Source organism: Xyrauchen texanus, chromosome 18, assembly GCF_025860055.1.
Source record: "Xyrauchen texanus isolate HMW12.3.18 chromosome 18, RBS_HiC_50CHRs, whole genome shotgun sequence".
In the NCBI taxonomy this organism is placed as follows: domain Eukaryota; kingdom Metazoa; phylum Chordata; class Actinopteri; order Cypriniformes; family Catostomidae; genus Xyrauchen; species Xyrauchen texanus.
In genome coordinates, this window is record NC_068293.1 from 8,181,060 (window position 1) to 8,193,504 (window position 12,445).

Genomic DNA, 12,445 nt, shown 5'->3' on the forward strand with positions numbered 1-12,445 from the left:
AGTTTACAGCCATGACTACCTACAAGAATAGGCAGTTCAGGTTTACTGTATTTGTGGTGGCTGGTCCCAATGTAAAACATTTTCTCCCTGGACGCAACACAGCTATAGAAATGGGTTTAGTCAAGAGCCTAGAAGAGAGACTAAACCAATGCTTTACCATACAGTGTGCCCACTGCAAGACGGGAATTAGAGAGGATGGTGCAATGTGGCGTTATAGAAGAGATCACTGAGCCTACAGAGTGGTGCACTCCTATGGTGGCTATTCCAAAGAAGACGGGCCAGATTAGAATTTGTGTTGATCTCAAACAACTTAATAAAGCAGTAAAGAGTGAGAAATATATGATCGATGAGCAAATCGATGATATTCTTCCAAAACTAGCACATGCTCAGGTTTTCTCTCTTCTTGATGCAGCTAGTGGCTTCTGGCAGTTGTCACTAGATAAAGGCTGTGCTAAATTAACAACCTTCATAAATCCTTTTGGAAGATATTTCTTCCGCAGACTACCCTTCGGTATCACCATTGCACCTGAAATTTTCCAGTGGGAGATGTTTGCAATCCTCAAAGACTTGGATGAAGTTGCAGTCTTCATGGATGACATCTTAGTATATAGCAATACTCTTGAGTATTGCTATATACTAAAGCAACTTGTGTGAGTTCTGCACAACTCATGATGGGCAGACAAATCAGAACAACAGTTCCCACACTGGAGTCACACATGCAACTGATTTGAGATCAGCATGGGGAAGTGAGAAAGGCTGATGTAAAGGTCAAACAGAACTACAGCAGGTACTACAACAAAAGGAATAGTGTCAGAACATTGCCTGAACTTTCACCAGGAACTGCAGTTGCTATTAAGCTAGATGATGAAAGAGGATGGAATAGGTCTGGAACTGTCCTTAAGAAAAGTGACACACCACGGTCCTACTAAATCCAATCCGATACTGGAATACTTCGTCGAAATAATCGATGACACTTAATGCCCATACCTTGGGATAATGATTCAGCATCTGCTCAGGTACGAAACACACCTGTACACGACAAACCACCTGGTCAGAATGTACCTGTGACAACTTCCCCTGATAATGCCCCAGACATTCTAGTGCAGGAAGAACAACCTGGACAAAACTTACCCGAGTTCAATTCCAGTCATGCTAGCAGTTCACCGCCAAAAATGAAAACAATGTCTGGTCGAATTGTTAAAATCCCAGAGAGATTCAGAGACTTTTGTGATTAATATATACAAACACACATTCACTAAACAAGGACTTTGTGATGTATGTTAATCAATGTGAAGAAGAAGGAAAAAAAGTGAAGAAAATAAGTATGCTGATGGACACATATTACTGTTAAATTGTAAAGATGTGTTTGATAAAGGGAATGTAAAAAAAAAACGTTTTAGCATCTGTTGGTAAAATGTTATGTGATCTGAAATGCATAAATGTTAAAAGGTTCAATTGATTATTAATAGGTTAAACAAACATTATTATCTAAAGTGTAGTGTGTGCATGTTAAGTAACTCAAAAGATGGGGTGATGTCATGTAATGAGTAAGTAACCTAAGCTGTGGTGCTTAAATGTAGGGGGAGATGTGCTAGGCATGGAACTGGGGAGTTACGTGTTACATTGTGTAGAGCAAGCTGGCATTAATAAAAGTTCATACATTGAATAAACATAGACATTTCTTTTGAACATCACACTGAGCACACTGAGTAGTGGTTCCAAGAGCATTTCCGGGCTAGGAGCAGTTTGATTACAAAGTTAGCAAACCCTGCTCAGGACAGATAACTGTTCTGGAGTACCTGTAGTGCAGTGGCGACTCATGATTGGACACTTTTTCAGTCAATCCATTCTAATCATGATTTCGCAACCCATAGTAGAAAAAGAAACCATAACCGTGCAAATAAGCCTGAATTGGTATGGAACTACACAGGTCCGCATTGAGAAAGATTAGGCTTGATGGTGGAGAAGCACTTGCGAAGAACCTGCTTATGTTGATAATAACATTAAAATAAGTCACTTATGAGGTTGCATTTCATTTAGTATGCTGCCAAAGGAAGTAGCTGCTTATGCAAGGCAGTGAGGGAGCTCACTAGGCTTTGAAACACTTTGACAAATTACTTTGAGAGATACTTTTAAAGGTGTTATATACAGTAGAGATTTCCAAAAACAAGAACACTGTACTATGTGACCGTGAGTCATTTTTGAGATTTTAAGACAATGAAAGTGAATAAGATGTAAATACTGAACATGTAATCCCAATTAAGCTAACGTTGACAATGGTCATGCCTGATTGGTCATACACTATCTGTTTCCATTTGCCCTCACAACCAAGCATATACTGGTAAACCTTGCACTAGTACCTGTATCCGAGTTTAGTACAAGCAGATTAAACGTTCCAGGAATAAGTCTAGGGAAGCGCAGCCTGTCTGTAAGTTGCTGGTTCTCAAGTTGGTACTGTAGAGGGCCACCATAAGTGTATGCCAATAAAGGTGTCCAGCTGGTAGATTCCGGGCTATCAAATACCCAACTGAGAATGTAGTGAAGGTTATGATCCTCTTTTACTGTATCCAGTGAGCATTCAAGTTCAAACTGCTCTCCTTCTTTGATGTCAAGTAGCTTATCAGTCCTGTCCAGTCCTGACAGTGATAAAGTCAGGTTTCAGTGGTGTTGATGTTTGGCGCAGTCAATTTATAGTGTGTGGCATGTGGTCGTCTAAAGATCAGATCATTATCACTAATTGTACTGTGTAAGGTTCCATCACGGCTGGCATTGATTGATGGCAGGTCATTCATCTTTCTGATTCTGGACCAAGTCACCTCAAACACGGATATATCACTTGACCGAGAGTCAATCACACAGTCCATGGTAAATCCAGCTTGCAGATTGGTAATATCTAGGCTTCGGTTCTCCTTTTGCATACACAATTTACTCTCTGAATGAATTAAGAAAACAACATAACATACAGTAAAAGAACATAAATTACCTTCTCAAAACAGTTTCTGATAATATCAGAATTCAAATTTGACTTAAAGGTGAAGTGTGTAATTTCTTCACTACAATCGTATTAAAACAGAATTGCAAAAATGAATGGTTAATGGTTTCTCAAAACACTCTGCCCCTGTTTTTCATTGCTCAGATAGTTCTGTCCCAAATTCACACCAGTGGTTGAGTCAATGTTGCTATGTCAGGCTGGTCAGAATGCTACAGCAAACAGAGCAATATTTTAATAGAGCCACAGTGTTTACTCTTTCAAGGGATAGCAGAAAGTGTTGTTTACACTGAAAATGTTTCGTACATCACCTCAAATGTTTCGTACATCACCAGCTGAATGCTACTAGATTAAAGGAAAAGTTCACCCAAAAATGAAAATTCTCTCATTATTTACTCACCCTCATGACACCCCAGATGTGTATTATTTTCTTTCTTCAGCAGAACACAAATACAGATTTTTACAAGTGTATCTCAGCTCTTTGGGTCCAACAATGCAAGCGAATAGGTGCTAAAATGTTGATGCTCCAAAAAGCACATTAAGGCATCATAAAAGTAATTCTTATGACTCCAGTGTTTAATCAGTGTCTTCAGAAATGATACGATAGGTGTGGGTGAGAAACAGATCAATATTTAAATCCTTTTTGCAAGAAATTCTTCTCCCTACCCAGAAGGGGGTGGTATGCATGAAGAATGTGAATCAACAAAACACATGAAGAAGAATATGAAAGCGATCTGTTTCTCATCAACACCTATCATATCGCTTCTGAAGACATTAATTTAACTTCTGGAGTCTTATGGATTACTTTTATGCTGATTTATGTGATTTTATTTGTATCTTAAAAATGTTTGCACTCATTCACTTCTATTGGACCAAAAGAGCTGAGATATTATTCTACAAATCTTAATTTGTGTTCAGCATAAGAAATAAATGAGAGAATTTTCATTTTTGGGTGAACTCCCTTTAATCGAGTAGCATTCAGCTGGTCGTGTGATGCTAACATGTAGAATAAAAGAGCTTTTATATGATTACTTATATGACTGAACTCTTCATCTCAATGTGATTTTTTGAGCTTGCATGTGATGCTTCCCTAGAGTTTGGCTAGTATCTTGCAAAGGATGCATGTGGTGCTTCACTAGAATTTGGCTAGTATCTTATTTTAGAACAGATTGAACAAGCTGTATTTGCCAGGTTTCTGTACAGTCACTGCTATAGAGTTGGAGATCTTCCTGGCTTTCTGTACATCCTTCTGATGAAACTGGTACTGTCCTCCTTGCTTTCTGCTAGCTCTCAACGCCCTGGAGTGAAGCTTGTATCTGGATGTTGCTCCTGCTGCCTTGTTATGTCTGTGAAATAGTCTGTACTTATTAAGTTTGGACAGGCAAATCTAAATAAACCATGATCGGTCATTGTACATGTCTAAGTAGGAGGTTCTTGGCCAGAATAAGCTGTTGTTTAAAAATTATAACTTGCCTTTTTTTCCTCAAGGATCTATTTATATTTGATCTAACCCTTAAAACTATTACTTAGTCATACAATCATTTAATTTAGAAAATTCTTAGGTTATCTGAAAGTACTTTTTTATTGTATTTTTTACAGTGCAGACATGTCAAGTCTGACTATTTGAGACTAAGAATGTTATGCTTCCATATTTTGACTTTTTTGTGAACATTATAAAAGAGAAACATATTAGTATATAGTGGCACTTATCAACAGAATGAACAGAAATGGCATCATGCTGTGATTGGGTGTTGCCTTTCTTGAACCAATCTCAAGGCTGAAGTGTCCATCTGGAGAATGGAGTGTTTGAACATGTCTGCCTTGATATCTTGATGTCTTTCATCACTCCCTCATGGGTCAGACTGATGATGTCACTGATGGAGTCTTTCTTGTGTTGCCATGATACTGATAAAAGACCTTTGAATCCAGACACTGAGCAGATGACCTGCAGTGCTTCTCCCTCAGTCACTGTATTGTCTCCATTACCATGACCACAGCTAGGACACTCCCTGACCAGAGACAGGCAGAAAACAACCAATGTCAATGTCTTTCGATATTTGTAACACAAAAGTTTTCTGTTTTATTTCAGAGAAAACTGTGACAACTTATGACTACTGAATGACTATATTGTATGTATTATGTATATTGTATATTGCTAGGTATGGTATTTCTAGGCAGAAATATCATTGTCATTAACTGTTTATCTGCAATAATTATTCGTCTTTGCCATCAAATGTGATATTCTCCTCTTTATAACCATAATTGTACATTTATTGAGGCTTGCTAAGCAGGGCCTTAACAAGGAATTCTGGGCCCTCTGACTATGAATTGTTCTGGGCCCGTTACCTATTAAAAAATAATGTTTTGAATTTATTGTAGGCCCTCCTGGACCTTTGGGCCCCTAGAATTGTTTCCACCTTTCCCCCCACTAGCTACATTCCTGTTGTTAAGGTAAGCATCACAGTTCCAATTGCTCAAATTTAGGGTTAGGGATTTTAGGTATTAAATGTCAGTGTACAACTCATCTAACATATTTTATGTTAAAGACATTCAACTTGTTGGGGAGGATTGCACGTGCACGTTTTGAGATCAAAACAAGCTAAGCTTAATTTTCAGCATTTGTGAAATAATGTTGATTACCACAAAAATGAGTTCAGCTTGTCCCTCTTTTTTTTCTATGGAAGTGAATGGGGACAATTTTTGGGGTGTTTTAAGATGGAAATGTGAAGCTTAAAAGTTTATAAAAGCACTTACATTAATTCTTCTTGTTGTGTTGTGTTGTTTGAGCTGTAAATTTCTTTAAATTATCGTTTTTGCTGTGGACTACTAACTTACAGGAATTACAGGGTTTATGGCGTTACACCATCATGGCAACGAAGTTTTAAAATTGGCTATTACTTTACACAGAAAAGGTTAGTAAGCCATGTTGTCACACTAAAATCAAGTTAGCATGCATACTGTTTACATCTTGTGGCTAAACTTTTGAAACAGTGAATATTTGAACATTTACAGATTGGCCCCATTGACTTCAATTGTAAGTGCCTCACTGGAACTCTTTTTTTTTATTGTATATTTTTGTGGTAATTAACATTATACTATACAAATGCTGTTGATTGAGCTTAACTTGTATTGAACCCGAAAAAGTCCTTCTTCGCATGAGCGAAGAAATCCCATAAATTTACAGAGTATCAATAAAGGCTTGGGGCTGGTCACTTTTGACTTGTGAGAGTAAGCATTCTAGTAACTACTAAGAACATCCTAACAACTGCATAGCAATGTGTTAAAAACCACTCAAAACACTTTAGCAACCATAGATAAATGCCCTGGCAACAGAAAGGTTGCATTACATGCTCCCATCCTCAAAAAGATGGATTATGATAAATAAAAAAAACTGTATATCTCACCAATTCATTTGATGTCCACATTACAGGCTGTGGTGGTTTTGTGGGCAATCTGTGTCCAGGAACAGTCAGGGTCTTGGTCCACTCAGTGTCCTTATGGAAAAACTTCCCGTGGTCTGACTGCTGCACCTGGGGCATCTTCAGTCTGTTGGTTGTGCCCTCCACCTTATCTATGCTAATAAGACCTAATTGGTAGCTGTCCTCAAATCCAGCTACTGGCTTTACAGTTAGACCCCTGTCCAGAGTAATGATTCGTCAGGGGCTCACATCCTCTTCACCATGGGGAAATCAGGTGACTGACAGAAGTGTGTGTTGAAAAGTCTGACTAGAGACCTGGCACTCAAGTTGAAAGAGTCACCCTCAGATGTGCACTTAGAGGAGGAGCCAGAGTATGATCCCATCAGGGATATCATCTTATCACCGTGGACACCAGGGTGTCCTCTTATCACCTTTTTTGTAATTAAAATTACTAGTGGTCAACCAATATGGGGTTTTCAATGACCTATAATACCAAGACATCCCTAAAAACCAGCTGTCGACAGTTTGCAAGTGTAACAAGGTTAAAATGGGCAAGGAGGAGGCAGGAACTGGCTGAACAGTCAAAATAATGTTTAATGAAAACTTAAGACACAAACATAAACACACACGGCAGCTGCGTGTGGCTCTCTCTATCCCTAACTGCCACATCCTGCTCAGCCTTATCCCCCTCCTTGGCTGATTAACCCAATTGGGGGCCGGCCTTGCGGTCTCACGGCCCCACCCTCCTCCTCATCACAGCGAGCATCAGATATAGTTGCCTTCTTCTAGACATGCATATCTGCTGAATTACAGCATGCAAGGCACAGAGGTGCAAGTGTTGTTTGCTGTGGTGTGCATAATGTCACCAAACCCTAGCATCATGACAAGCCAAGTGCCATCTCCTATCAGATATTTATTGACACCAGTGTGTTTAACTTCCTCTGTGGCATGACCGGGACCGAGTTACTTCAGCAGCGTGAGATGCCTGTGTTCGACTCTTTCATTGAAACCAGGAAGTAGCTGCATTCACATAATTAGCTATGAGCGCAGTTCAGAGGTTGCTTTTTTCCCTCAGCAGTACATTTTTACTCCATTGATGGTTAGGTTTAGGTTTTGGAAGGGTTTGGGGTACAGTTGATAAAACATGCATTCCTCTTAACCATATTACAGCCTGTACAGCTGAAAAGAACTCGCTTCACAACTTGCTTTTGGCGCTCCTCACGTGGACAATGAAGCTCACACGAGTACATACGCCCAACAGCACTTAGCGCTTTGGCCACTGGGGGCAGTGTTTCAAATTTCTGTAAACAGCAATTTTAGCTAAAGAAAAGTAAATCTACTGTTTCTGATTTCACAGTGAGATCAGTCTGAATCTTAACATTTTAAGTTTGATTACAAAGTGAACATGAATTTTTTCATATTTGATATGTTCCCCTTTTGCTTTCATTATTTCACAAGTTTTTGCAAAAATTTCAAATCTGAAATTAACCTTGTCATTTATTTGTTTACATTTGATGAGTGATATAGAAATGGCACAGAATCTTAAATATATCTTATTCATTTTATGTAATAAGATTTCGTTAAAAATGTTCAAAATCCTAAAACTTTCTGTTTCCAGTTTTAAATCTGATTTTGAAACACAGATTTTCACTATTGATTATTTTGAACACCATTGCAAATACAGTGCAGTTTAATGTTGGCAAATGAGATGCTGAAACTCTTTTTTTACACTATTTAAAGGGCACCTATTATGGAATTTTGAAAATTACCTTTCATGTAGTGTGTAACATAGATTTAAGTGAACAAAAACATGCTGCAAAGTTTTATATATGAAAGTTCACCGTAAAAAAAGTTATTGTCTCTCAAAAGTAGGAGTCGACTCTGAGTCAATGTAATGAATCGTTTTTCCAATGAGTCATTTTCCTTTTTGTTGTGGGGTCAAGACGAAAAGTAATCAAATTGGCCACGCCCACTCATTGCTCGCGCAGACACCAGGGAAAACTTGAAAACATCATGTCGACAACAAGACGCTGTGTTCTGAAGTGCATATCAAAAGCGACCTTTTTTTCACTGCCCAGGGACGAGCATGTGATGAATCAGTGGCTAGAGTTTATATTTACAACTATACCACACAACTATAGCCCGAACCTTGTGCTGTGTTCGCGTCATTTTAATGACGATTGCTTTAAGAACATGAATGCTTTCAAGTGTGGATTTGCGAGTCGGTTGATACTGAAGGAAGGTTCAATACCTTTTATTTGGATCAGCTTCCTCCGACGAATCACAACCTGTAACTATTAATAATTGTTGCTTTTATGTGGTTTTTAGCATGCTTAAGTATTTGTGTGTGGTGTGTAAGTTACGCTCAGCGCAGCTTCTAGGTCTCCAATGTCAATTTTTTTGAAATATGTGAAATGTTTGTCAATGTTATTGGAGTTATCATAAAGAATAGAGCAATAACTTGTAGTAATGCAGTGCTTTACCAATATGTTTATGCGTTGGGCTAACGCAAACAATAACTGATTGGGTGTTTACCACCGAACTTTGGGCTATGATCGCTAAAATAAATCAACTCAAATTCCTTCTCTGATTTGGATTTTTTTACTACAAAGCGGTGATGGGCGTTCAGTTTCCGACAATCTCTGCACAGAGTATACCAATCACAACTGACTGGGTCATCTGACCAATCACCGCAGATTAGCGTCACGCAAAGGAGGGGTTTGGAAAAATTAGTTGTTGAATGAATCATTTGGGAGTCGGTGAGCAAATCAGGTAAACATAAATGCATATTATAAGACAACAAAAGGGTTTTTTGTCATTGCATGCATGTAAAACTGTTGTTGGGGACTCCCAAAACAATATTAGGACAATTTTAAATGCCATAATAGGTGCCCTTTAACCTAAATTCCTAAAAATCATAAAAGACTTAAAGGCTATTGGAGGAGTCAGGAACTGACACAAGAGGTCGCTATATATCAGATATTGTTATTAGTTAATGGCAGCTATATCTGCCTATTATTTTACAATAACCCCCCAAAACACAAATATCTTACCATTGAGAGTTGTGTCTGCACCATATGTGCCATCAGTGTTTGGGATGTGACAGGTAAAAATTCCAGCCTCCTCCAACAAATTGTTGATCTTCAGGAGAATACAGACAACCTTTCAATCTTAATCTTTTCTTTCCTCACCTTTCAGAGCATATTGTATAGACAATGTTTGTGTTACTAATACTGATGATATCTATACTAATGTCTGGTCTCTTAACTTGCTTGACTGAAAATTCAAAAGCCTGTACAGGGGAGCCTTAGAACCCACTACATTACAGGATATGGAGATGGGATATCCTTTCACTCTATACAGAGTGTCAACATTACTGGTTCTGGACCAGACGCTGGACCAGCACACATCAGTGTGGAGGAGTGGCATTAAACAGAATGACTGATCTCATATAATGCATCTTTATGGTCATGTTTAAATCTGAAACTTGTGAATATGTAATAATAGGTAAAAAAGGAAAAATTCTGTCAATTTTATATATATATATATATATATATATATATATATATATATATATATATATATATATATATATAAATTATTATTATTATTATTATTTATTTTTTCTGTGTGACATTTTTGTTAGAAAAAAAGAAGAAAAAAAAGCATTCATGCTAATCTTTTACATACAAATAATAATAATAAAAAATCTGGATTGGGGAAATTAAAAAGTCTCTTGAAACCATATGACAGATTTATGTGAATTCCAAGATGACAAATGGTGCTGGTTCTCACATGTCCAACATCAAGAATGACATACTGAATTTAAATATGTAGAAATTTTCAGTGAATAATGACTTGAATTTCAGTCTGTTCCTCAAACAAAGTTAATATATGGCTTCATATACTAGACTTTAAATATAGCACATTATTAGTATCATTAGTATGTTTTTTTTTGTCCTATTAGGAATGTGACAGCTATGGTAACCATTCATTTTCATGATCATCATCCAGTTTCCGTTTTCATTTTTGTATGGTAATGTCCAAATGACACTAGGGCACTAAAATCTTTTGCATTCCATGAAACGAAGAAAGCTAGCATGGAATGTCATGAGCATGAACAAATTTTGACAGAACTTTCATTTTCATTTAAATATTAGGTATAATTCAGTGCCTTCAGTGGACCAAAGACAACAATACACACATAGTCCCAAAAGAAATCTATCCATTCAATCTCGATGCTTGTGATTGTTAATGGAATGAAAGACATATATCAATGCACATTACAAAATCATATAATGTTATTAAATATAAAAATAATATACACCTTGTGGTGTTGATATGAAAAGAAGTAACTGCATCAAAATCAATTGCATATTTTTTAGCAGTTATAGGAATATAATTTGTACTTCTCTAAAACATCTTTGTAGCTATAAATTCTACCATGTGGGTTAAAAAGTTGTTTAACTAAAATAAGATTGTTGTTAAACCAATTATTAAAAAAAATAGGGATCTATTTATGTAGTATTTATGTTCTTATTATTCCAAATATAATATATATGTGGAGAGAAGTTGAGTTTGTATATCAGGGACCAAACCAAAATCATCTGTTTATGAAAATTGGACAATTTGATTGGGATCTTTATGACATCATAATTACAAAGTAAAAGAAAATGCAAGCCAACAGCTTTAGAAAGAATATAATTAGGGATAATGTTCCAAAGTGATGCAGAGTTATTAAAAAAGTGCTTAAGTAGGGGGCCAGGGTAGCTCAGCGAGTAAAGATGCTGACTACCATCCCTGGAGTCGCAAGTTCAAATCCAGGGCATACTGACTCCAGCGAGGTCTCCTAAGCAACCAAATTGGACCGGTTGCTAGGGAGGGTAGAGTCACATGGGGTAACCTCCTCATGGTCATATATAATGTGGTTCTCGGTTGAGCATGATGAGTTGTGTGTGGATGCCGCAGAGAATAGCGTGGGCCTCCGCATTAACGAGCTTAACAAGCCACGTGATAAAATGCACGGATTGACGGTCTCAGATGTGGAGGCAACTGAGATTCATCCTCTGCCACCCAGATTGAGCCAAGTCACTACGCCACCACAAGGACTTTGAGCGCATTAGGAATTGGGCATTCCAAATTGGGGAGAAAAGGGGAGAAGAAAAAAGCGCTTAAGCCAATTCATTTTAAATGTATTGTTTAAAGGGTAACTAAACCCCTGCTCAGAGTCTGACTCCACCCACTAGCAATATTTGAAAAATGCTGGAAAAGTGGGCAGACACCAGCGGGGATAGAGGGGACGAAACGAGGGCTGGGCTGAGCGGGGGGGCGTGCACCTGAGACCCGTAGTGACGGATTAATTGACAGCTGCTGTCAGACTCTAAAATGGAGAGTGACTGGAGTGGTAATTTTCTCCAGGAGTATTACTATTATGTTATTATTATTCCTCACACGGTCGCAAGACGACATGTACATGAATTTGATGAGTTTTATCGAGTTGATGTCAATAGCGCGTGCTCTGTAGGCATATTCATATTTTGCTGCTATGTGAAAAAATCCAGCAAATGCACCGGCGTGTTTGTCTACCCCAGAGGATTAACTTTAGCCTAACCATAAATTGTGATTCAAATATATATGATCACTCACCTCAAGACGCCGCTGCGGTGGTGGAGTCCATGCAGGAGGAGCAGCGTTTGGCACTACGTCGCTTTTCAGCGCGAGCTGTTTGGAGAAGCCCATTTCCACCTCCATTGCGTTGGAGAAGCAATCCCGCATAAAATGCAGTTTGCACACTCCTCCAGCTCTAGGCGGGAACTCGCGGTCTTCCAGGCCAAGGACATGCAACCACTGGCGCCTAATTTCCAAGTCTGCTGGAAAGCTATACAGTCCAGCAGTGCTGTTGCAACCAGCAACACTACACCTACGTACCATCCTGACCACTGTACTAAATACAGATAATCTACGCTAACTTGAAGCTATCCTAACTGACGCAATACTATGCTACTTACTAACTATGCTTCTAACAATACTACACTAA

The 12,445-nt window shown here is 38.2% G+C and overlaps 1 pseudogene; it reads right to left on the reverse strand.

The window, feature by feature from the left end:
- Positions 1-710: 710 nt before the first annotated feature.
- LOC127658614 (uncharacterized) lies at positions 711-6,803 on the reverse strand (annotated as a pseudogene).
- Between the last annotated feature and the right edge of the window lie 5,642 nt (positions 6,804-12,445).